Genomic DNA, 27,145 nt, shown 5'->3' on the forward strand with positions numbered 1-27,145 from the left:
GACAATGCTGTGCCAGAGGCTGACAACTCCCAAACAGACAGTACTGATAGTCATGCTGGACCATGTGCTGAGAGTCACAGTGTTGGGGTTGAGACAAACAGGACCAACAACAGTGAAACGAATAGTATGCATGGTGCAGAAGTGCCAGAACTGAACCACAGTCATCCTGAGGGCCAAGTAGCTAGAAGATCAATGTCAGAAACCACTTTGAGACACGATAGAGCACGAAGTAACACAGTAGGGCACATCAGAACAAGAGTAGGAAGGATAGTAAAACCAGTTAATAGATTGATTCAGAACATGACGCAGAGAAACAAACAAGCTAGTGGTGGTGTTAGTGGGTTAGCCAAAACTTTATTTTTGTGAACAACCGTCAGTTATCCTATTGGAATAGTTCTAAGTTAATTAGCAATGTGTATAATATGTATAATTCCATTAAGTAAGTTCAATGTTGGAGTAACAGTCATTTATTCATTAAGATGAGATTGTGTATAAGGCACTTTCTTACGCAAGTGAACATTGGAAGTCTGGCCAGCTTCCTTTTGACACTTTCCCTTTGGTTGGGAGACGGTTTTTGTTCGCACGTAAGAGTACTGTAAGAAAATAATGACATGCTATGTTATGTTACTGTTATTTAGAACTCTGCCATTGCCTGACCCTCAGTGTTTTGAGAAGTTCAGGGGGGAGTATGTGGCTGAGTTAGTTTGCTTTATTGTGAACATTCTCAAAACTTTTTTTTTATATACTGAAATTCTTCTATTTTATATATATTGTAAATTTTGTTTAATGTGAATGTAATCATTGTATCTGTTGTATATAGTTCCTGTTTGTCTGTTGTAGCGGGGGGGTCGCTTTAATTAATGCAACACCCACGGGACGCGCATGTAACGTACAGCAGACTCCTGGCAAAAGCTGGATGACGCTTTTGCAGGTAAGGCGTTTCTCAATGCTATCCGTCTCTTATATAAGTTGACAAGTTTCAAATAAGTGTTTTCTGTATGAAACTGAATGAAAACATCACGCCATGTGGTTGTCGATGTGCTTTAAGGTTTTTTTGTCACTTTTGTTCGGCAGAAATGGGCTTTAAAAGTGTTTGGTTTAGCGGATATTCAACCTCATTGGTATATTGTTTGGCTTGCTACAGGAGACAGAGAGCGCCTGACGTTACATGTGCTGACTGTGCCCTTTACTGCTTGTCTTGTAGGTTTGTTGCAACGTTAATTATTGTCCTTCATTATTGTTGTTTATATTTAATTGTTAAATTTGTATTTATTGTATTTGTGTATACATGTTTAATTAAAAAAAAAAAAGCTGGATGACGCTTTTGCAGGAGACAGAGAGCACCTGACGTTCCATGTGCTGACTGTGCCCTTTAACTGCTTGTCTTGTAAAAAAAAACTGGATGACGCTTTTGTAGAATAAACAGCAGAATTTGGGTATTGCTGTGTTTGTCTTCTTAATCCAAATCACCAGCAGCCATTCTAAAGCCGCTACACAAGCAGCATCGCCACACAGAACACATTAAATTTATAATATTCCAGCTCTCTGCACATTTAGAATTCTTAGATGTATACTTGATATCACTTTCATGATGAAATGCTTTAAAATATGTATGTTACACTTCACAGATAAATCGTTAAATTTAAATAATGAATACTACTAATAATTACACATATGGGGTAGCATGGTGGTAGAGCAGTAGCGTCGCTGTCTCGCAGCGAGACACATTCCTTGTGATCTCTGTCTATAGTTTGCATGTTTTCCTGGTGGGTTTCCACAGTGTGTTCAGTTTTCCATTCAAAGACATGAAGGTTTGGTGATTTGGTGAAACTACAATGAGGCCAGTATATGCGTGTGCTTGTGTTCACCTTGCGATGAGCTGATGCCCCGTTCAGAGATTTTGTTTCTGTCTTGCGCCCAATTGATGGATGTAAATCATTAAACATCCTTTTCAGAGATATTGTGGCAAGGTGTCCTCGGAATTTAATGGATGTCTCAGGCACACGCATCACATCACATGAAGTATAAACCTGGCCTTAGGTGTTTTACTTTTCAGCTGACAATCTTGACTAGGGCTTATTTTTGGGGTAGGGCTTAAATTACAGAGCAGCCTGAAAATCATGCTAGGGCTTATTTTCGGGGAAACACAGTAGCTCTTTGGATTGGCATTTTAAAACAGCACAGATAAAGAATGGATACCACAATGAAATGTTGGGGCACCTCACCCGACACACCAACCACTGCACATCAGACAGTGATACACTACACCCGAGCAAAGTTAATTATATTTAAAAAAGATGTGAATCATTTTTTTTAATTTTGCAATTTAGATTTTTCCTTTTAATAAAACTGTTGAAATGTTTTCAGTTTGATTCTTTTGATCTGGAATGATGAACACTGTTTTCTAGATCAGATGGAAATATTCTCACAAGGGTTCATCTCCTGTCATATGTTTATTTTACATTCTGTAATTATTTGTGTTGTTTCTGAATGATTACTTTTAATATATTGTTTTGTTATTATGTAAATCTAGTTAATATTATGTTTATTATTCAGTATTTGTGTACAGTATATTTTCTTATGTTTGTGTGATGTGGTGATATCCTAAGAAGTGGGACCACCCTCACATCACTGCCCTCAGCCTTTACATTTCAGGTGGGGTAGTAGGTTACAAAGGCTCATTGATAATTAAGGTGTTAGCATCACTTTATCTAAGTAGCGTTTAGAATTTGGTTTTGTTTTTTCTTGTAATTGATTTCTGATATTTGGTGACAGGTGTTATAAACTAGAAAGTCCCAAGGCAGATAGTCCCAAAAATACTCATGATACCCAGTAGTGGGAGAAATAACACCAAAAACTTATGTTACCACAGAAAAAAAGATAAAATCATGAGTCAGGAGTTAAAGGTAGACTGCACCAGTCGATTGGGTGTCTCCTCTGCTACAAGGTCCCATGTGGGGTAAGCAGAGGAGACGTCAGTTGGAGATGGAAGCATTTGGAGTCGTATTATTAAGGGAAGAAAAGGACAGTGTTTGGATTTTAACCTTGTTTTTATTGGATTATTAGTTATGAATTTTTTAACCTCCACAGATTTCTCCAGTTTTACTGGTTATTTATTTATTTGTTTATTAGAAAATGTGGTAGAAATTTAACATCTTATTAAAGGAAGAAACACCCTCTAACAGGAAAAATCAGTTATCAGGCAGGAGAAAAGCTGTTCATTGTTTCTTTTAATTACTCCTCAGCAAAATGCCTTTGAGGGAGCGTTCTTCAAAAGCAGTCTGTTACAGCTTGGACAGAATGGTCAGAGAAACAAAGACTAAAGGTTAATTTTATAAACTATTGAATTTACATACAGTGTCAATCAATGCATACATTTCACTGTTTCATTTGTTTACACCCAAATGATTTATATAAAATAAAAGTCTCATATTATATTCTGGCTCTTCTTATACCTTTGAGTCGCACCACCATCCTTGAAATTTCTGTGCATATAACAACTGTCCATTCTCATTGTTTATAGGACATCTGCTGATTTCTTAGTCATCTCTTATCATCCTTCAGTACATTTTGTATATTACATCAACCTTTCTTCTGTTACATTATTTACTTGACCATCTAAGTATTTTTCCCAAATCAATTCTTATATTTCAGTGTACATTTTGATGTTCACTTGACCTTTAGCTGGTTTCCTGGTGTGCCTGAACAGGTTTCTGACATTAAGTCTTTAAGCCATTTCTTTAAGATGAATGCTTGTTTTGGTATCAGGCGTGACGTCAGCAGAAGCTGTAACACTCCACCTGAGAGAAAAACTGTAAGGCTAGTCGCCAGCATTCAGACATCAATTCCGATTGCTTCACAGCCGAACAGGACACGGTAAAAAAAAAGATGCATGCTACGTTACCCTTAAATTATTCTTCCATACTCCCCTCCTTTGGGACTTGTTAAAGTCCCACTAAAACTGTAATGATCAGTCTGTATAATTCCCAGTCTGTATAAAACATGTGTGTAAACTAAATATGCCCTCCCTTAGAAGCTAAAAGGAAGCAAAAATTTTCTGGCTAGCTGAATTTGGGGAATAACAGAAATCAGTGCCAGTCATTAATACCCAAGATAAATCACATAAATCAATAGCTAGAAAATTAAGTCAAACAATAACATGCATCAAAATCTTTTTTCCTCAGAGTATACAGGTATTACATGCTTTCCCCTATAAATCTCATAACACCTACATACAATGATAAAACGTTGTCAATAACTATTTGATTTCCTTCTTATCCAACCACCATTAGCTATCTTAGTTCTTAGTTGCCTAGTCCTATATTTTTCATCAATAGTCAAATAATTTAATATTATTGTTGGTGGCGACACAGACAGCACAAGTATTTACCTGAAAACTTCAAAATGTGTCTAGTTGCCAATGATGCATATAACAATAACCAGAAATAGAGTCCTCATACAAACAACCATGCTCACATCCTCGTGTTCTCATCCACAAAGTTGCCCCAATTTACATCCTGCTGTGGTGTTAAATTAGATGATCATCTCTAATATAGTAGTAGGCGCCGCCGTGAATGACAGCCTTTCCAGCAGCTCCGTGTACGACTTTATCTTCCTACCTTCTTTGTGAATTTCCCCTTGGGGATTAATAAAGTATCTATCTATCTATCTATCTATCTATCTATCTATCTATCTATCTATCTTAAAACAGCTATCTTTCTGAAAGTAGGTGGCAATCCTCCCTTCAGAAGATATCAGCACAACTCTCATTAATGCAAGCCACTGGCTCATGTAAAGGTCACATTAAAATTGCAAGGGTTACACCCAAGCTTCTTATTGATGTTAAAGTTTTCTGCCACCAGCTGGGATCCTTGGGCTGTATCTCGGCTTTCCAATTTCACAAACTGCACACTCACTACTTCAAGCATAAGACACTCAATCTATGTTGTGCCAAATTATGACTTTATTTTTGCTATCTTCTATATTACTTAGACCAAAGAAGCCATAATATTTTTAATTATTTGTCCTGTATTGCCACCAACTATTTATGTCTATGTTGCCCTGTTATTCTTTGACTCATTCATTCTGTTATTAAAATCAATAACCAAGAAAGCTTAAAATTGGACTGACTTTTGACTGGTAATGCTGCAAGTGCTAATAATCATGCATTAAATTTTGATTAACAGTCCAAATTACATATCAACATTAATCCTTAAAACTTTGTTTTTCACCAAGTATCAATAGACTCAAATGTTTTAAAAACATCTACCTAAAAATATTTACTGTTTACTCGAAGTGCCAACCATTTTATGCTAATTACATTTTCTAAACTTGTTCAATTATACTTCTCCAATTGCTATACAGGTAAAAATTTAGGTTAGGTTGTGGTTCCAACTCCTAGAGCAAGAAGATTTCAAGTACTTGGTCAACAACTGTCAAAAAATTGCAAACGAGTGGACAAATTGTAAGGCAATTCAAGTACAGTTAAAGTGGGCTGTGGCAAAGAACATAGAACCCTGCACAGTAAAAGTGTGAATCAGGTCTTGGGGTCAAATTCCCCAAAACAAAGTATATCAATATCTGGAACTCTTGATCTGATGAATGAGACTTTGGTCAGGATGCCATGCAGGCTTCCCTCTATGATTCTGAACCCACAATGATTGTTCAGCATCAATGGTCACCTGCACAGTTGAATAGTTAGCAGCAGAAACCCGTGATCACGTGGACTGGAATTTTGAGTATGTTGTCCAGTAGTCAATTGGTTGATTGCCTGGTCCACAGCTTGATCCCCTCTCTGGTATGGCTTGTTTCCCCTTAGAGTCAGATGATTTGTTTGTCTGCAGACCTTTAGCACAGGTCATTCTCCAGGCTGAAATTCAAGAGCTGCAATAAACAACCTGCATGTGCGCAAAGATTTGAAGTGTTTGTTCCATATTATTCAGCATTGCAATACTTCATCTGTAAAATTTTAAGAGTTACTTATGGATCCCAAAAATACTGTCTGATGAGGTGTTAGGCATGTTTCATTGGGGGTGTCCCTTATGAGAAATAACGCTAACGGTAAAACAGACGGTCATTTTATCCAGTCTCTGCTTGTCTCTTAGCCAATTTGTTTTTAATGGTCAAAAATTAATTCTGCAGCTGGTAAGCACAATGCAGATGTTTCCAATCATTGTAGCCATTATGCTCAAAAAATGGATACCTCAATCAAAAAAAAATCCTCTATAGTTATATCTAGTTTGGCTATTTTTGTGGATCCCACTCAATTAAAAGCATATGCATCCTAAAAAGTAAATCATCGCAATATAAAAAAGTCAATCTTAATATATATATACTGCTCAAAAAAATTAAAAGAACACTTTTGAATCAGTGTATAGCATCAAGTCAATAAAACGTCTGGGATATTAATCTGGTCAGTTAAGTAGCAGAGGGGGTTGTTAATCAGTTTCAGCTGCTTTGGTGTTAATGAAATTAACAGCAGGTGCACTAGAGGGGCAAAAATGAGATGACCCCCAAAACAGGATTGGTTTAACAGGTGGAGGGAGGCCACTGACATTTTTCCCTCCTCATCTTTTCTGACTGTTTCTTCACTACTTTTCCATTTGGCTACAGTCAGTGTCACTACTGGTAGCATGAGGCGATACCTGGACCCTACAGAGGTTGCACAGGTAGTCCAACTTCTCCAGGATGGCACATCAATATGTGCCATTGCCAGAAGGTTTGCTGTGTCTCCCTGCACAGTCTCAAGGGCATGGAGGAGATTCTAGGAGACAAGCAGTTACTCTAGGAGAGCTGGAGAGGGCCATAGAAGGTCCATAACCCATCAGCAGGACCAGTATCTGCCCCTTTGGGCAAGGAGGAACAGGATGAGCACTGTCAAAGCCCTACAAAATGACCTCCAACAGGCCACTGGTGTGAATGTCTCTGACCAAACAATCAGAAACAGACTTCATGAGGGTGTCCTGAGGGCCCGTCGTCCTCTAGTGGGCCCTGTGCTCACTGCCCGGGACCTTGGAGCTTGACTGGCATTTGCCATATAATACCAGAATTGACAGGTCACCACTGGCACCCTGTGCTTTTCACAGATGAGAGCAGGTTCACCCTGAGCACATGTGACAGACGTGAAAGGGTCTGGTGAAGCTGTGGAGAATGTTATGCTGCTTGTAACATCGTTCAGCATAAATGGTCTGGGGAGGCATATCCATGGAGGGACGCACAGACCTCTAAAAGCTAGACAATGTCACCTTGACTGCCATTAGGTATTGGGATGAAATCCTTGGACCCATTGTCAGACCCTATGCTGGTGCAATAGATTCTGGGCTCCTTCTGGTGCATGACAATGCCCAGCCTCTTATAGCAAAAGTATGTAGACAGTTTCTGGAGAATGAAGGCATTGATAAAATTGAATGTCCCCCACGCTCGCCAGACTTAAATCCAATAGAACATCTCTGGAACATTATGTTTCGGTCCATCTGACGCCACCAAGTTGCACCTCAGACTGTCCAGGAGCTCAGCGGCCAAAGGAAAGGCACTCAATTGTCTCAAAATATTCAAACTATTTGCACATAACCTTTGCTGTTATGAAAATAACTTTGCAAACTAAATATATCAACGTTTCCCCCATTACAGGGAACATGGAGCGAGAGGGTATCAGTCATTGAAAATCTCTGAATCCAGTCCCGTTAAATATTAAACTTGGCAAGATCCAAGTGTTATAGTTCTCCTATAGAGAAGACAAATATGTCCAGGAGTGGCAAAACAAGCAAAAGAAAAGAAAAGAAAAAGTAGAATGGTGTGGAGGTTATTAGTTAAAGAGTTGTGTTCTGTGGAGGATCCTGTAGAAAATTCTAAAGTATTTACTTTTCTTTCTTATTCCAGTCTTTAACTGGAGCCTAGACAGGCATTCTCGATCCCCTTTTCATAATGAATGTAGTATGATACCAGTGTCCTCCAGAGAACATCTCTCAGCCAGCATAGCAGGCAAAAGTCAAATAAGAAATCCACAGACTGGACTGGTAAATTCCTAATTATTTCTACAAATAAGAGCAAAATAAACTAAAACAGTTAAGCTCTACATTCCCTTTCCCAATTTCTCTAATTACATAATATTATTCAATTATGTGCAGTCTTGAGATTTACATTATTTATAAAAGAAATTCATAGGCTAACAGGTTATTTTGAATTGTTAAAATTTTCTTCCAAAAATACACCTATTATTACCTCAATCTTAAAGCTAAACAGTTTCCATATTCATATCACAGCTGTTTTACTTTAAGATATTTTATCAATTAAATTGACACATACATTTCCACCTATGGCTTGTGAGTTTAACAAGTGTCCAGAATGTTTATTTAGGCCATCAAATTATAGAAAATAAAGCTAAATCCTATTATCAGCTATGTAGTCATTCAAACATTAACATTTTACTTCACATTTAAGATATTCAAATTACTTTTTTATTAAAAAATGCTCTCAGAGTATTGTAGTTAGTGCATCATACCATTGCATTAAGTGTTTTGAAGAAAATATTTTTATATATATGTAAAATTTAGTTATGCTTAATGCTTAATATTGATTTCTTTTACCCAAGACCACCTGTTAAAGCAAGTTGTTCATAAATGCTTTGTTCGTTCATATCCTTTGGAGGTGTTCCTTGCAGCTTTGTTGCTGAAAAAGAACAGTCTACCCTTTTTGTTAGTTAACCCCTCTTGTGCACATTATATCTTAGTACAGAACAACACCTAGACTGGAAGCCAATGCTTGCCACAAGCTTTCTTCCTATCCTAGAGAATGACTTTTTTTTTTACTTTAAATTTTCATTTAAAATTACTAAAAACTTTCTTCCATTTGAGTATTGCCAGTATTCAATGGAAAAAGGCACACAAATTTATACTGAATCTGGAAACATTTCATTGGACCTAATCATATTCATTTTTTAATTTTAAATTCAAAACATTTATATTTATGTGTTACCTTTATCAATTGCCTTTTCATTTCAAACAACACCACATCCTTTCACACAATGTCTTTATATAATCAAACGTGTTCCCAGACTCACTTAAATTCCTCCAAATATACTTCAGTCACAGACATCTTTTTCACATTTCACAGCATACATTTGTACTAGCTCAAGGTTTATTGTTATTATTTAGCACCTACTATTTAAAGCATTTACACACTCTTTTCCTCTCGTTGCTTACATTTATTTTACTCCATGCAGAGAATATGCAAGTTTAATAATGATAATACATTTTATTTTTATATAGCGCCTTTCCTATGCTTAAGGCACTTCACAGATTTTAAGAAAGAACAGCAGGCTATACAGTAAATAGCATTATATAAAACCAGATAAATAAATAAAGAAGAGTAAGTAAATTCAGAGAAAAAGTTTAATAGACAACATAATTGATGGTCTAGCACACACACAGGTTACATGAGCATCTTGACAGAGAGGTAAACTGAGAGAAGGGGAATGAAGTCAAGTAGAGTTAAAAGCCTTCCTGAACAGATGAGTTTTCAGTTGTTTTTTAAAAGAATTCATGGAGTCAGCTGACCTGATTAACTTTGGTAGGTCATTCCAGAGTCTGAGTGCTATACATCTGAAGGCCGTGTCATCCATGGAGTGTAGATTAGTGTGGGATACAACAAGATTGCCACAATCAGAGGACCTTAGTGGACGGGCAGGCACATAGTGATGGAGAAGGTCACTGATGTAGTTTGGCGCGAGGTTATTTAAAGCTTTGTAGGTTATTAGTAGAATTTTATATTCGATTCTGTAATAAACAGGGAGCCAGTGAAGACGGAGCAGGATGGTTGGGAAGTGCTCACTGCTGCTGGTCCATGTTAGGACTCTTGAAGCGGAGTTTTGAATAAGCTGGAGCTGTGATATAAGATTAGAAGGGGCACCTGCCAACAACGAGTTACAATAATCGGGTGCGGGATGTGATAAAAGCATGGACAAGTTTCTCAGCGTTACAAAAGGAGAGGAAGGAGCAAACACGTGATATGTTATGGAGGTGAAAGTCAGAAAGTTTCTTAATGTGATTTATGTGGACGGAGTAAGAAAGGGAGGAATCAAAAATGACACCAAGACTCTTTGCAGTAGAGGCAGGTCTGATGAGATCACCACCAAGATTGACTGGGAAGGAGCTCATTTTATTAAGTTGCACTTTAGTCCCAATTTGCAGGAGTTCAGTTTTGTTGCAATTTAATTTTAAAGAGTTCTGCTCCATTCAGGTTTTAATTTCACTGAGGCAAGTTGTGAGCTGAGAAAGCTCTGATGAAGTTCCACTTTTAATATTGAAGTAAAGTTGAGTATCGTCTGCATAAAAATGAAAAAATGATAACCCAGTCCATAACTACGAATAATATGGCCAAGGGGAAGCATATAAATACAGAAGTGAAGAGGGCCGAGGACAGAGCCCTGAGGAACTCCTTGTATGACTGGCACTGTGCTGGACCTGCTGTTGCCAAGACTAACAAACTCTTGCCTATCAGTCAGATAAGACTTGAACCACTGGAGGGCAGTGCCAGAAATACCCAGCATGTTCTCCATTCTAAGCAGTAGAATGTCATGTCTGACAGTGTCTAATGCTGCACTGAGGTCTAACACAATTAATATGCTGGTTTGTCCAGAGTCTGCTGCCATAAGCAAATCATTGGTTACCCGTAGCAGAGCAGTTTCACAGCTGTACTGCGCCCTGAAACCAGACTGAAAGGGTTCCATCAAATTATTAGAAGTTAAGTAGTTGGTGAGTTGTGAAGCTACAACATGCTCAAGAACTTTTGGTGAGTTGTGAAGCTACAACATGTTCAAGAACTTTTGACAGAAAAGGTAAGTGGGAAATAGGCAGAAAATTGTTAAGATTGTCAGCATCAGGACCAGACTTTTTTAACATTGGGGTTACAGAAGCAATTTTAAAAGTAAGCGGCACAGAGCCAGTGTCAAGGGATGAGTTTATTATTGTTGTAATAGTCGAGATTATGGCATGAAGGCAAGATTTCAGTAGTGTGGTGGGGATGGGGTCCAGTAAACAAGTAGTCGGCCTCATCTTACAAAGCAGGTCATTAACAAAAGCAGATGTGACTGGTGAGAACTTAGAGAAGGAGCTGTTTGGAGTAGGAAAACAGGCAGAGATATAAACAGATTATGTATTTATGTTAGTTAAATTATTTAGATCTTTAATTTTGTTACGGAAAATGTGGAGGAAATCCTCACAGACTTCAGTAGAAGAGGTAGTTGGGCCAAATGCAGGTTCGAGTTGTTAATTAACTACAGAAAACAAAACCCTTGGGTTATTGTGGCCACTTTCTATTATTCTGCCATAGTGGGTGTTTTTAGCAGCAGTTAGTGCTTCTGTGTAAGTTTGAACCTTCATTTCCTGTTGCTGGGCAGCAGTGCCAACCACTGTGCCACCATACCACCCCTACTTCAATCACCTAACAGCTCATGGAAAGCATTTAAAACAATGTCCGTAACACCTTCACATTTAGAATCTATTTAATAAGTCAGCTGACAAACACACACATACCTACCAGCAGCATTTTATCCTTGAAAGAAATTGTCTCCTTTATATTTTATAATTATCAAAGAATATTTTTCCCTAAGACTTGGTCATGGTCTAAAGGAAAGATGTTTTATACATATAAACATTTTTATAAGCAATGTGGAGATGTTTTCATTTTATCAAATATTACACATTTTCTAAACTCACATTTTCTCCAAATCAACTCAGAGCTCTGGAAATGTATTAAGATATTTCTAAATTTATGTCTACAATATATTTTTAGCAGACACTCTGAACACTCAATTTAATACCAATACATGTTAGACAATGAAGTCCCATTCATCCTGAAGTCCAAGATGTTTTCCAAAGCCTTGGGACTCTCCCCTGTTCCAGGCTCAGGTTGAAGATGCGCTGTAGAGGACTCCCCAGTTCCAACGCACAGGTCTTCAGCAATCGTGGCGATACACCATCTGGACCCGCTGCTTTGCTGGCACAAAGTCTTTTCAGCTCTCTGCTCACCTGGGCTGCTGTAATTGTGGGTGGGGATGTCTCACCTATGCTGGTATCAGCAGAAGGATGGTTGGAGGATGCAGTACTCCAAGGTGAGAGTGGGTTACTGTGATCAAACCTATTAAAGAAGTTGTTCATTTGGTTTGCTCTCTCCACGTCTGTTTAGATGGCGGCACCCCGCTTCGAGCTGCAGCCAGTGATAATCTTCATTCCATCCCACACTTCCTTCATGCTGTTGTTCTGCAACTTCTGCTCCAGCTTTCTCCTGTACTGCTCTTTTGCCGCCCTGAGCTGGACTCGGAGTTCCTTCTGCACGCACTTGAGCTCATGCTTATCACCACCTTTAAAAGCCCTTTTCTTCTGGTTCAAAAGGCCCTTGATGTCACTTGTAATCCATGGCTTGTTGTTAGCATAGCAGCATACTGTTCTTACTGGAACTACAATGTCCATACAGAAGTTGATGTAATCAGTTGTGCATTCAACAGCCTCTTCAATGTTCTCACTATGTGACCCAAGAAATATATCCCAGTCTGTAGTTCCAAAGCAGTCTCTCAGAGCCTGCTCTGCCTCAGGGGACCACTTCCTGAATGAGCGTGTAGTTGTAGGTAGCGCCCTCACTCTTGGTTTGTATTGAGGCTGAAGCAGAACCAGGTTATGATCTGCTTTCCCAAGCGCAGGCAGTAGTTTGGCGCTGTATGCGTCTTTAATGTTTGCATATAGTAGGTCAATAGTCCTGTTTCCCCGAGTGTTACAATCCACATACTGGGAGAAGGCAGGTAATGTTTTGTCCAGCGTTACATGGTTAAAGTCTCCAGCGATTAGCACAAGTGCCTCAGGGTGCTGCGTTTGTAACTTAGCAACTGCGGAATGGATGATGTCACTCGCCATCTCCGCGTTCGCTTGAGGGGGGATGTAAACAATAACAGCAATCACGTGTCCAAACTCTCTGGGCAAGTAATAGGGGCGCAGACATACGGCCAACAGTTCGATGTCCCTGCAGCAAGTGGAGATTTTAACAATTACATGTCCTGAGTTGCACCACTTTGTATTGACATAGAGAGCGAGTCCTCCTCCTTTCTTCTTTCCACAGGTACTTGCGTCTCTGTACGCTCTAACTGTGCTAAACCCGGGTAGCTCCACGTTAGCATCTGGGCTGATAGACCTTAGCCACGTTTCACTAAAACACAGCAAGCTGCATTCTCTGTAGGTTCTGCCATTTTTCACCAGCACTGCCAGTTTGTCGATCTTATTTGGTAGTGAGTTTACATTTCCCAGGATCACAGAAGGCACCGACGGTTTATAACGCCATTTTCTTTCAAGTTGTCTTGATTTAATCTTATCTTTTATCTTTGCGCCGGCTCGGCTGCCCCGATATCGTCTTCTTACCTCGTCAGGTAAATAAGGAACCACACCGGCATGAGCATTTCTTCTCAGTGCTTTAAGCTGACTACTTGTCAAATAGTAAAATAGTAAAAAGTGTCCAGGGAGCAATTCCACATAAAAGAAAGTGGTAGAAGTGATCAGTGAAATAGAGAAAAATAGAGATAAAAAGGTAAAAAGATAAAGTCATATACGGAGCTGCTGGAAAGGCTGCCACTCGGATGCAGCGCCGGAAATGTACTGCATCATAAAAAATAATCTTTTTGGACTGGACCTTTTATCCTCTGTCAGTCATGTATGAACTTTGAAAGACAATCAGATATCACCAGATATCTGGAAACCTGGAAGCATTTTTTTTTTTGCAGGTCTTGTTTGCCACTTGTTCGTCTGTGAAGAAACAATTTGTATGTGTGAGTGTGTAAGCATTTGCAGTAGTGGATTTTCTGTACATCACAAGGCCTTTGAGCAAGGCGGTTGATTGATTTTGTGCAAGTTCAATCCACAGTAGAAAGGGGTACTACTTCAACAAAGTCAGGGGCTTAAAGTGATGTAGAAGTTAATCCAGTGTAAAGTGAGATGGAACAGAGTAAATACAGAGGGCTACTTAGACGCTGCTCAGATGAAGCCAGAGGCTTAGTGGTCCGTGTTACAGACACATCATGAGTAGATACATTTGGGAACTTGCAGGAAACAAACTACTATTTTTTAATTCCTTAAAATGAACACACACATTGGAAATTCAGCTTGTCAAGTGCTCATCTTTTAAATGCTCTTATTAATTATCTTGACCTCCAAAATCAGCATCTGCATCAGTTCAAAATCAAAGTCTTGAAGCATTTGAACATTGTTTTGCATTATGTATGCTTGAAATATAACATTCTCAAATTTACATAATCGGGGTGGCATGGTGGCGCAGTGAGACCTGGGTCCACTTCCCGGGTCCTCCCTGAATGCAGTTTGCATGTTCTCCCCGTGTCTGCACGGGTTTCCTCCGGGTGTTCCGGCTTCTTCCCACAGTCCTAAGACATACAGGTTAGGTGCATTGGCGATTCTAAATTGTCTCTAGTGTGTGCTTGGTGTGTGTGTGCAGTAGGCTGGCACCCTGCCCGGGGTTTGTCTCCTGCCTTGCGCCCTGTGTTGGCTGGGATTGGCTCCAGCAGACCCCCGTGACCCTGTATTCGGATTCAGCGGGTTAGAAAATGGATGGATGGATGGATAATGGATGGGTGGATGGAATTTACGTAATCCACTGCAAGGCAGATTTGGCCCTGAACAGGGTGCCAGTCCATCACAAAGCATAATATCACACTCACACAGGGCCAATTAACCTGTGGAAACAAAATCAGAAATATCCCACACAAGTAGGGGAGAACATGCAGATAATAATTAGGTGCAGGATTCATCTCCTTTGTTGCCAACTGAGAGTAATTCAACAATTACTTAATGGGAATTTAATGTTGGTTTCCATTTGTTTTAATCAGTTTCTACTTTGTTTTCTGTGTGTTTTAACAAATCTGTGTCTTTATGTGTATGAATTCTGTATTTAGAAATTAGTAAAATGTATTCTTTATTACATGCGTTTGCAGACACCATACAAATATAAAGTGAATTGAATTGATTTCTGTGCCACTCTGCCACCCAAACAAAATTAACCTGATAGCTGCAAATATGGAAACATGTTTTCAAATTAACTTTCCATGTTGATTTTGATTTTCGATTTTAATCTTTTCAATAGGACCCTAGATTTAGTGGGTATTTATTAAGTGTCTTTGACAAGTGATTAATTTTGAAGTTGAATGTGAAATCACAATGGAGTTTTGTCTATGGATAAATTTTATTTCAGGGCTGATTTTTCCTACAGCTTGGGTTTGGCAAAACTCACATTTATCAAAATTTATTAAAACCAAAAAAGTAATTCAAGTGCTAAGGGTTTTGGCATTGTTTCCGGTTTTAAATTTTCTAAACCAAATTTATTTGGCAATTTAACTAGTAATATTCAAGTTAAGAAAGGAAATATGACAAGAAGCATGCCATACATCTCTGTCATAGTACATTGTGGTGCATGCAGAATTGGTTACTGCCATACAGCTGAAGAATCAACTAGGTTGAGAAAACAAAGTGCTGATATTCTTTATTTGTACGACAGGCTGCATGAGTTATTACCTTGACAAGCTCTGTCTTTAAGCCTCATCAGTAAAAACTAAGAGGTGTACCATATAGTGACCCTCAAAGAACTAATTTACCCCTCCACTCCTATGAAACCAGAGCTGGCTAACCTGATGAATTGGTCCACACAGCAGACTAACAATATGTACTATAATCAGGCTAAAAACAAAATGTGGAAAAACTGACAAGTAAAAGATAACTTAGCTAGCAAAATATACTCGGGCCTCATCTGGGTAGTTTTTTTTCTGACCAAGATCTTAATCAGTTGGCTCAGATGTGGCTGCAGTACTTGGCCCAAGTCTGTTTAGAATAACAGCTCAGCTGTGAACCAAGGCCACTTGGGCCAGAAATGGCAGCAATCACTTACCAAAGCTGCTAGCGCTGCAAAAGAATCTGCCTGGTAATATTTTATAGTTGATGTCAGACTTGCACAGTTTTGTAGCACTTAACCTGAATCCCCAAAGAAAAATTGCAGAGTTCTAACTCAAGTCAGTCACAGCAGATACGGTGGGCAGAGAATTGAGAAAACTGCTGTCACAATGCCAAAATCTGCCTTTTATTCACTTTGGGTCAGAATTATCCAGATTCTCCCGGTGATCGACTAATATTTTCACATAGTTAATTACAACTATAGACAAAAAAACCAACAGGCTTCTGTTTGCAAATGTATAACATATTCAGATGTTACGTAATTTGCTAGAAAGAAAGTAATGCATAAAGTGAATAATATCTAAAAGGAAAGATAAAATGACATTTACCTGCAATTGCTGAGCGTTTTGAGTAGTGAGAAAAGCGCTATATAAATGCAAAGAATTATTATTATTATTATTTACATTGTGAGATTTATGAGACCCTTTGAGACCCTCCCCAACGCCAAATTGCGGATGATGCATTTGTTAAGGGTTGCTTGTCTGCTGCTAAGGCAACTTTGTAGACTTGCCGCATAACAAGTCTATTGGCTGAGGGTTGATGCGGGGAACACTTTAACTCACCCATTGACCTAGCCCTCTCTTTTCTTTTCTGTTTTGCCCCCTCCAGGATATCCTGATCCCAAACGCTGATCCACAGCCGCTGGACCTACCTGACAGGTAGGAATATCTGTTTCTGAACGGAAGAAGGGAGCCAAGGCAGGAAGACCGTGTATTGAAGTGGTAGATCCCGTTTCAATAAATACCCTGGCTGTTCCTGTTTTAACTTAATTAAAGATGGATTTTCTGAAGCCTTTTGGACTCAGCCTCATCTTTCAGGTGCAACACAGTGACTCTCACTTCAAAACATATCTACTGTATCTGGTTAAACGGGTCCTGGTCAAATCTCTAGCAAATGTTTGTCAAGAAAAAGTTACTGTCCAATAGAAACTTTACCTCATTCCTCACTGCCACTCAAATTTAAGCTGTCCACCATCAGCGTGCTGTTAGTGAAGTTGCAATTACCTGTCTGGAGATCGGATTTGCACTTTGTGTTAGAAGAGTTAAAAAAATTGACTAAATCATAGATAGGTGAGGAAGAACATCATGAAGCTTATTAACACATACATTTAACTTAATTTTACAAAGACTAAGATTGTGAGCATTGTGTTACATAGGTAAGAGTATATCAAAAGGTAAACTAGCAATTTTGTTTTAATCTACACCAACATCTTCTTTTGTCTATACCAAAGTAAAATCATATGCGCACTATAGTATCTTCACTCCATCTAGAAGCAGTGCAAGCTTGCTGCATTATCTCAACATTCAGTCAAGCTTGGAATGTATTGTGAAAAGGGCTACTGCTGCATCTGGGCTGAGTAATTAGGATATGACATGGAGAAAATCAGTCTAGATGCAGCCCAAGTGTATTTTACTAGGTAGTTAATCAGGCAATCTTTATTCTAATCTGCACTCAGCGCAAATGTGACATACTAACTGAGCCACTAATAAGTCAGCCGGTGTGCTATGAACCCACCTTCGGCTCAAATCTGACATGCCATAATTGTACTGCTTACTCTAAAACAAACTTGACCCAGTGCTAACTGCACTGCAATCATCACTCTATGCTTATCCTGTACTTGACCCAGATGTTAGCTGCCATAATTGGGTCATAAATTAGGCATCCTTTTCTAAACTGGATTCAACCTAAATGTGGGCTAGTAAATGTACACCGACCCAACAGTGCCAGAGCAGAAGCAGAATTGGGCCAAATGAATTGTACTAGCAGGGTGACACAGTGAAAAAACAAATAAACAGTAAATTGTTTCGAAAACTTAGCAAAGATTGTCACAATGACATCTGATAGTTTCAAAGAAATCAGGAAAAAGACCGGTGACAATTTTCCTGTCACTATTTAACACTGATTGCTCCTGTGTCACATGCCAGTGTGATCATGCTGAGCATTGCAAAGCACCTGCATACACACACATTCAGAAAGAAGTGCAAAGCACCTGCATATACATGTTCAGATAGCAGTCTATCAAGCAGTGTAGCATATGCAATTTTGGGACGTCAATATGGGAAATAGAGAAGGCAGCAGGCTAGTATACCAGGAGTAATAAAACACATTTTTTTGAAAGAAAATATCATGATAAAAGATTATGGAGGCAAACAGTTAGTAAGAAATTTTGAAAGTGAAGTTTACCTATGAACCACTTTCTAAAAGGTCTCTGGATAAAATAAGAGTTTTTAACTACTATCTACAGTACAGTAGCTTCAGCTCTTAATTTTTTTCAGCTTTCTAGTGCATGACATAAGCATTTTGAATGGTGACGTATACAAGCAAACTTATAATAAAGTCAACTATTTTAAAAATAAAAACAAAAGAAAAAGTAAGAATAAAACAATGGTTACATACAAATATCCACAATAGCGTTGTTCTAGTTTATCAATTTCTCTCTGATTTTTGTGGCTTTTTAAAATAATTTTAAATAATTTCATTCAAAACCTGTTTTATTTAGAAAGTATACTGTGATTGACCATACACATGCTTAAGCCCAGTTATTGACAATGATGTACCTGTAACAAATCCCCTCATGGTGACCTGTGAAATAGATGCAAGTGACAGCTATGAGTGTGTAAAGCGAGACATTGTAGATACCTGATCACCTCTGAAGTATCACTTAGAAAAATATGTTAATATGATTATTGTCTCATTAGAAAAAAAGTTCACTCATCTAAACATACTAATACTGTGTGTCAGCGGACATATTTCAGGTGATAGGCATTAAGTTTGAAAGTCTTGTCAAGCTGAATAAGAGTGCAGTGTGTTCTAGGAAAGCTGAAAGGCAAAGCAGGATATACATTATTTTTCTTAGTTAGAAAATACAGTTTTTAATTCCCATAGGAAAATAACCTTGACTTTGTGATAATGATTTAATAACATTTTCTGTTTTTTGAAAAACTGAAAAGTGACAGTGTGTTCTGCATTAATGGAGATAAACACAAGTTTGCCTGGTGCTTTGTATGTCTTTTCATTTTGGTCACAAAGGGAGAGGAAGAGCGTCTACATTTTATTACACATTGTAAAAAAAGTGCTCTCTCAACTGCTATTTGAATAAAATGACATTCTCAATTCAGTCGTTGCTTTTGTAAAGAGGTCAGTTCAGTTGCAAACATAGGCAGTATGGTGAAGCCTCTCAACTGAAACTGACACTTTCATGAAGTTTCTATCTGCTGCTGCTTAGCTGCTGGACACTTTGGGGGTAGTGAAATTCTTTACACGTTCTATAAGTCTGTGATGTCCCGGGCCAGTGAAAATACTTCAAGAGAAGCTCACCTAATTAACAAGCTGATTAAGAAGGCAAGCTCAGTTATGAGACACACTTTAAACCCTATGGAGTAAGTAGTGGTGGAGAGAATGAAGACAAAAGTGATGGCCATTATGATCAATGCTGCAAATCCTCCCTCTGACATTTAGCCAATGAATTATTCTGCAGAAATATGTCAAGGAACACATTTCTTTATTGAAGGTGGTCATTATCTATCTATCTATGTCATAAATAAATAGGCTTCTGAAGTTTTAATTTCCTTCTACAAGCTCTTACAACAAATCTGATTTTTATGTTTCTTCCCAAACAGGACACCCACCTACTTCCTATGCCAGCCAGTATTAGTTCAGGTTTAATGTGCATGTTGCACCTAGAAGCTAACTATTTCTTTTATTGCTTTTAACAGAATTTAGCATAAAAAGTCTCCTGTGTTTTTGATTACCTTTCTGAATAGTTTTGAGTTCTTATAATTTTATTATGATTTGAAAATACTTACTAAAGTCATTTGCCTTTTCCTCCTATTTCCCTCAGTCCCATTTTTTCCTGCCTTCTTATTTTCTCCCCCCTTTCCATTAATGTTCCTTTCCTACTTATCTATCCTTTTTCCTTTTCTGTTCTTTTGTCTACTATAGTTCTTAGTCTTCTTTTTCTACCCTGTTTCCACTTTTACCTCTTCTCCCTTTCTTGCACATATGGAGCCAGTCAGTTGGAAAGAAAGATTAGTTGGAACAATATGTCCTTTAAACACGAAACTGGTTATTGCCTTATTAGACAAAAAGTCTACTGATCCGAACACACTGATACCGTGCAAAGGTGTCTATTTGTCTTCATTTAATAAAATGTTGCATCTGTTGAAACACCTGGTCCCCCACCATCCCCTCCAAAGAGGGTGAATGTGTGTGTTCATTCTTCTTTATTGCCTACCATTCATCTCTGTCAAGTGCAATTTTTTTAAAAGGCATACACTTCTGCTTCTCTCATTCAAGTCTGTAGAGTTGTTTAAATGCAACTATCCACCATCATAAGTTGTTCTTGAGATGACTTTCTCAAAAATCAATGAAGTTAACTTTGTCTCTTGTCTTCTGGTGAAGTCTACTCTAAAGGATACATGGCCTATACTAAATAGTTCAAAGCAAAGGGTGATGTTCAAGTGTTGCTTCATCACCAGTTATCAGTCTTCTCTAGAAATGTTCTAGCTGATAAATTCAACATCACATGCAGAAGTGACCACACTTTGTGGCACAGAAGAGCAGGTCATATGTAATATTTCTTAACCAGTACACTTCACCATGATGGGCTTTACTGCAAATGCTGTACTTTATATAGCTGTGTTCACACTTGGAAGTACTTGTCAGCCTTTTGCCATACTGGAACTTTGGATTCCTTGTAGCATGATACTATATATAATGAAAATATCAACTACATACAATTTTCATTCTGTTTATTCATATTGTATATATTGCCTTATCGTATTTAAGATGGATAATGATATCTTATATTTATTTATATTTCAGCATCTCCCTGTCTTTTGGGTAATTTTTCATCTTTACATGGTTGTGCCATTAGAAGGTACAATACAATACAATTTATTTTTGTACAGCCCAAAATCACACAAGAAGTGCTGCAATGGGCTTTAACAGGTCCTGCCTAAGAAGACAAGGAAAAACTCCCAAAAAAAAAACCCTTTAGGGTAAAAATGGAAGAAACCTTGGGAAATGCAGTTCAAAGAAAGACCCCTTTCCAGATATGTTGGGCGTGCAGTGGGTGTCAAAAAAAGGGGGTAAATGCAATACAGTACACAGAGCAGAACATAGGATATTCTGTTTGTCTCCAATGTCCCGAAAATGAACATTTTGAGTTAAAATGGCCTGGTGTAAGTGAATCTATATTTCAAAAGGTATCATACACTGTTAACTTTTACTGTTTGTGAGCATGTAATGAAAAAAGTGCCTCGCAAAATGAATAAAAGGAAATTATCCCAGACTGCTCAGCATACTGCCCATGATCCATACACTGGGGCATCTGCTTTAAGCTAAGCCGAATTTTGTCAAATAGGTAATGTGCATCCTCTGGTTGTTTTAAGCTGCTAAAAATGCTGTTAACTGAAGTTTATATGATAGGCACCCTTGAATTGATAAGCAGTCTTCTGTTCATAATATCAGCATTTCAGAATTGTTTCATCAGAGGCAACCAAGCAACCTGAAGAACCTAACAGCTCAGTGGTCTGTGTGGCTCATCCATTAACTTGGGTGTGCCAATCAGCTTTTTACAGCTGTTAGCCAAAGTGTATCACAGCTGTTAATTTGAGGTCATCTGCTGCATTGTGACCCGACAATGGTTAACCTCAAATCCACCTGCAACCACTATCAGCTGTGACAATCTGGTGTTTTAAAGATCCCATTCTGCCTTGGACTTTTAATGGTGTCATTTTCCCTGCAGTTAAGTTTCTTTTCCATAACTGAATTATTTTAGAAGTATTTTGCTCACGGGTGGGCATTAGAATAATTGAGAGCTCCATATCAAGAGAATGGGCATTGAAATGAAATGGCATGAACAGGGGCTGCCTAACTGTACATCAAATAGGACTGAAGCAGCTTTGCATCTCTCTGTAAAGTATTAGCATCACTAGATAAGTTGATTTAAATCTAATTAGGCTCTACAGCGACTAATTAAAATTAAGTGTATCCTATTAAAAAATGAGAGTGACTAATTTTGCTGAGGGCTGTCTACTTTAGTACAGGTGGGTCTAGTGAAACCCTGATTGGCTTATTAATGTTAAGAGTGACTGAGCAACAACCTCTGAACCTTAGATAACTGAGCTTACTAAAGGTAAAGGTATTTAGAAGCCACAATTCCAGAAAATGTAATCTTCCTTGATTTCTATCTCATACATTCTCATGCTGCTGCTGGACTGTGCCTAAAAGATGTCCAGCTTTGCAGACCCAGGCTAAATCAAGTTATGAAACATAGCCAACATGACCATTTGCTGATTGTGAATAATGCCATCTTCACTCAGTTTTCTGTTTAACATTTCATACAAGTATTTTAAGGATGACATGGTTTTCTTTCATTCAGGTATCTCGTGAAAGGCAAGGGTGTCTTTTGTTCAGATGTCTGGGGGATGACAAGGCCATCTTTTGTTCCAGTGTCTTCTGGATGACAGGAATATGTTTTGTTCGGACATCTTACAGATGACAGGGGTGTCATTTGTAAAGGTGCCTTGAAAATGTCACTTTGTCAGATGTCCTTTAGATGACAAAGGTATCTTCTACTTAAATGTTGTAGTGGAGTCCCTAAAGTTGAAATAATTACGCAACGGATTGCTAAGACATTGCTTAAGCAGTACGTAGGTACAATGGAAATAAATACCTTTCAGAAAATTCCCTTGAGAAAACAACTAATTAAAGTCAGATCTGATTTTTGGAACATTTCTATTCTGTTCCTTTAAAAAATTTGAAGTAACATAAAAACCTCAATGGACATTTGAACTGGTCAATGAGAATATGCTGTCTTTGTTGGAGTATTCTTCAGCTTATTGTCCTGGGAACACTGCATTATCTTCAGCTCTATGCCTTGAAGACATATTTTCACACTGCATTAGAAGAAAATGAGCCTTTAAAGTGAAACCTGATGAAAGAGAGCAATTAACACTTCAATGCATCTTTGTGGACAAAGATTTCTTCTCTAACTCAATATAAGATCCTGACTGAGCCACATGTACAGTATTTACATAATGGGAGTACAGACAAATTATGTAAAAATAAAATACCACAATACTTATAGCAGTTGGAAAAATATGTTAATTTACAAAGTAAAACTTTTTTTTTTGTTTGATTAATACTAAGTGTATAAAAATAGAGAACAGATACTATTAAAGACTAACTAGGTAAGGCTAATCTTCTATGTATATATATATATATATATATATATATATATATATATGTATATAAAGAATGCTGTCACATACTTGCACATAAGAGACAGTTAAAGGTCTTGAATAACTGTGATAACATGCTGAACCAGGGGTTGGCGCTGTCCTTCTCTCTTTGCAGACCAGTTCTCTGAACTTTCCACGACCGATGTCACTTCCAGTTCCTGTTCCTCTCGACTCACCCCTTCCTGTCATCCAGGCATATAAACTGCCATCTTTACAAATGCATTCAGTTCTGATATGCGCTGTGTCTGAAAAGACCTTTTGCATTTACTTGCCTAATTTCAAGTATACAGGATTTCCACAGAGCAACTCTCTTTATCTTGCTGTTAATTTCTTATTTTACAATGCTAATGTCTGTCCATTGAGATAATATTATTATTATTAATTCTTTACATTTATATAGCATTTTTCTCACTATTCAAAGCAGTTTACACAGTGAGTGGGAAGCATTTCAACTACCGCTAATGGGCAGCATCCACCTGGATGATGCGATGGCAGCCATTTTATGCCAGTACATTCACCACTCATTAGCTGTTAGGTGGTGAGGGGGTGAGAGAGATAGTTAGTCAGTTAGAGACAAAGGATAATTAATGGGTCAGAATGACCAGTGGGTGGGCAATTTAAACCGTGACATTGAGGGAAGCTGCTCTTATCTATATATATAATTCACTAAGGCAAGACAACCATGAAAAGCACGCCGGAAGGGGCGTGGATTCACTAAGCTGCCAAGTGAGACACCTATGGCGCACACAGGAAGGACCCATGGCCACCAACTCCAAGACCATTGGATACGACGACCACTTGCAGGGCCACGCCCACCAACTCGGACCCGATGACACAGAAAAAATGGCGTCATTTATGTTCGTCTGTCGTAGAGGCCACATGCAATGCAGGTCAGGTTAATGTCATGTACCTCCGAGCTACGTTGACTGTCCATAGAGGCATGTTTCTTGCGGAGGTGAATCGCCATATGCAGCGTGTGAAACGGTTTGTTAGGGGCATCCCATGAGATCCTTAAAACAATCCTTTAAAACTGAGGTTAAAGCACAATGAAGAAATCAGTCTTTAAAAACCAATAAGCCCTGTGCCTCTGTTTCATTACCGTCTCACCTGCTTCACCAATGCAGGCCCTGCAACAGTCGAGACGCTCTGTCAGCAGCTGACGTTCTCTGTTCCTGACCGGTTGACACAGAGGCAGTGCAAGAGAAAGCCACGCCAGAGACAGACAGAGGCACACACACAGGCAGCTGGTGGGCGGCTCTCCGTGAGTTTCTCTTGCGAGCGGACACATGACCAGGCGGTGTGTATGCTTCGAGTGCGAGGGTGGACGCGACAGGACAATCTAGGAAAAATCATGTCGCAGATGTGAATCGCTGTATGTGGCGTGTAGAACAGTTTGCGAGGGGTGTCCCTGTGTCTTTCCAGAAGTGTTCAACCATCAATAAATAATTATGCAGCGTTTGTTATGCCGCGGGTTCACTATTGTGTTGTATTTTGCTCTCTCCAGAGTTCCATCTTTTCATTCACTTACTGTTGTATTCTCACACTAACCTGTTTTAGACAACCGTGTCTTTCCAGAAGTGTTTACCATTCAATAAATAATTATGAATGAGATTGAGCGTGTGTCTAGGTGTGGGTAAGCCGTTGAACCCCATTCGGGCTGCAAACCGTGGAATTGCCACTAAGTGCGACTCATACACTCCCACTGTTTTCGTCCCTACCCTTTGTACACACCCCCCTCCCACACGTTGACTGTTAATAGAGGCATGTTTCTCGCGGAGGTGAATTGCCATATGCAGCGTGTAAAACTGTTTGCGAGGGGTATCCCATGGGATCATTAAAACATTCCTTTACAACTGAGGTTAAAACACAATGAAGTGAGCAGTCTTTAAAAAACAAGTTTTCGGTTATGACGCACGACCGCGTGCAGCATAGCAAAGTGTTGTACACGCTACATACAGCAATTCGCATCCGCGACAAATATGCGTCTTCTTAGATGCTCCTGCACTTTGTACACACTCCCCTCCCACCTCGCTACTCCGCACGGACGATTGTGTGTTGGTTCGTTCCGTGCATTGTTACAATGTTGCTTTTCTTGTTGATTTATTACATTACCAATTTTGCAAATGTTAAATTTTCTCCCTGTGCTTAAAAATTATTAAAAACCGTTCTGATTGTGCGGCGTATGGTACGCCGCGGGTTGGCTAGTTTTTAATATTATACAATAAAAACATACATTTCATTTGTGTCTGTAACAGCCGATGTAAATGTATAGTACTTGTAAAAGTTAACATTTTTTTTTTCCACTTTTATTCTCTCAGTCACGATTACGATACAACCCAAACCCAGATCTGACGCTGTTAGTTTTTATTTGAAATTGGGAATAACTGTAGATGTACAGTAAGTGGTGTTTTGAGATAATGAAACTAGAAATTCTCCAATTCGGATGTGGAAAAACTGACACACAAACTCTGGTGAATCTGCCTTCTTCGTATCTCACTGTCACTTTAATTTTTTTTTCTTCAGTTTTATTGAGTGTTCCTGCTTATGATGAATTAGTATGCACCTTATGGTCCATGATGTCAAAGCCACACTGACAAAAAAAAAAAACAGAGACATAAGTATATATAGTATGATATTTGGAATAATTCATTTTCTGACCTGTATAGTACATTTCGGAAAACTTTGTGGTACTGATGCAACATTATTCATATTATTTATATTCATTTGTGTTAATTTTTCTGATCTTGCCCAATCTCCACATTTTGGTGCATGGTGGTGTTTCTTTTGTATTCCAGGACATGCAGACAAAAGAATAGTACAGAGAAGTCAGTTCCACTCTATCTTCAATTATCAAATTCAAAATGTTAACAGTTCACACACACCCAAGGATCGTCCTTACTACATTTATGACAAGTGTACTTGTTGCAATGTATACACTTCTCTATGCTGTGGTTCCTATTACATTGAAGGGGCACTTGACACTGACTGAGTTTGCTTTCTTGGAGGAAGCGGCAGTCTTGGAACAGAAGCTTGTTGATGTTGCATCCTCGTTTTCTTTTTCCATCGCCTATTCTTGTAAGAAGCGACAACGAAGTTCCTCTGCAAGGTGAGCAAAGAACACTCTTCTTTTCTCAGTGGACCCATGCATGCCTTGTACAGTACATGTGCATTCATCGCCGCCAGGTCAAGCATATTGTAGCACACAGCAACCGGCCACCTACGTGTTCCTGTTCGCACTGAATAAGCTCACACCTTCTGGTCCATGATGTCAACACAGCAACAGGGAAAAACAGAAAGAGACAAATACATGTGACATTCTGAAGAAGTCATTTTATGACCTGAATACTACCAATCAGAAACCATTGTCACACTAATGCAATATTATTTGAAAACGAATAGCGTCATATCGGGTGTAAATTTATGGTACTTGTAAAAGTTAGTTTTTTTTTCAGTTTTATTCTCTCAGTCATGTTTATGCTCTCCCTCCTGATCTGACCCTAACTATCAGCATCAGCATAAAAAAATCTGATCACTTTCACCTTCCTTTAACTTAATCATTCCAAAGAATCTAGAGTTTGAACCAAAACGCTCTACTCCTCAGAGAAATTCACACCCAACAACTAGCTCAGGACACCAGTTCAGATTCCCACCTCAACTCCGTGAGGCAAGTCAGAATTCTGTTTATCAGGTTCTGCGTCTTCTCTCAAACATAGAGTATTCAGGCACCTTGAACAATCTAAAAACAAATGGGAAAAAAGGTAATAAATGAAGAAGACAAACTGACAGGATGACAAACTGATGAGACAAATGAAACAAAGGATGATGAATAGCACAATTCAGCATCAGAATTGATTCTTTATATATTCTTGAGGTGGGCACAGCCAATCCCTATCCTATACACTGCCG

This window comes from Polypterus senegalus, chromosome 14 (genome assembly GCF_016835505.1).
Source record: "Polypterus senegalus isolate Bchr_013 chromosome 14, ASM1683550v1, whole genome shotgun sequence".
Classification (NCBI taxonomy): domain Eukaryota; kingdom Metazoa; phylum Chordata; class Cladistia; order Polypteriformes; family Polypteridae; genus Polypterus; species Polypterus senegalus.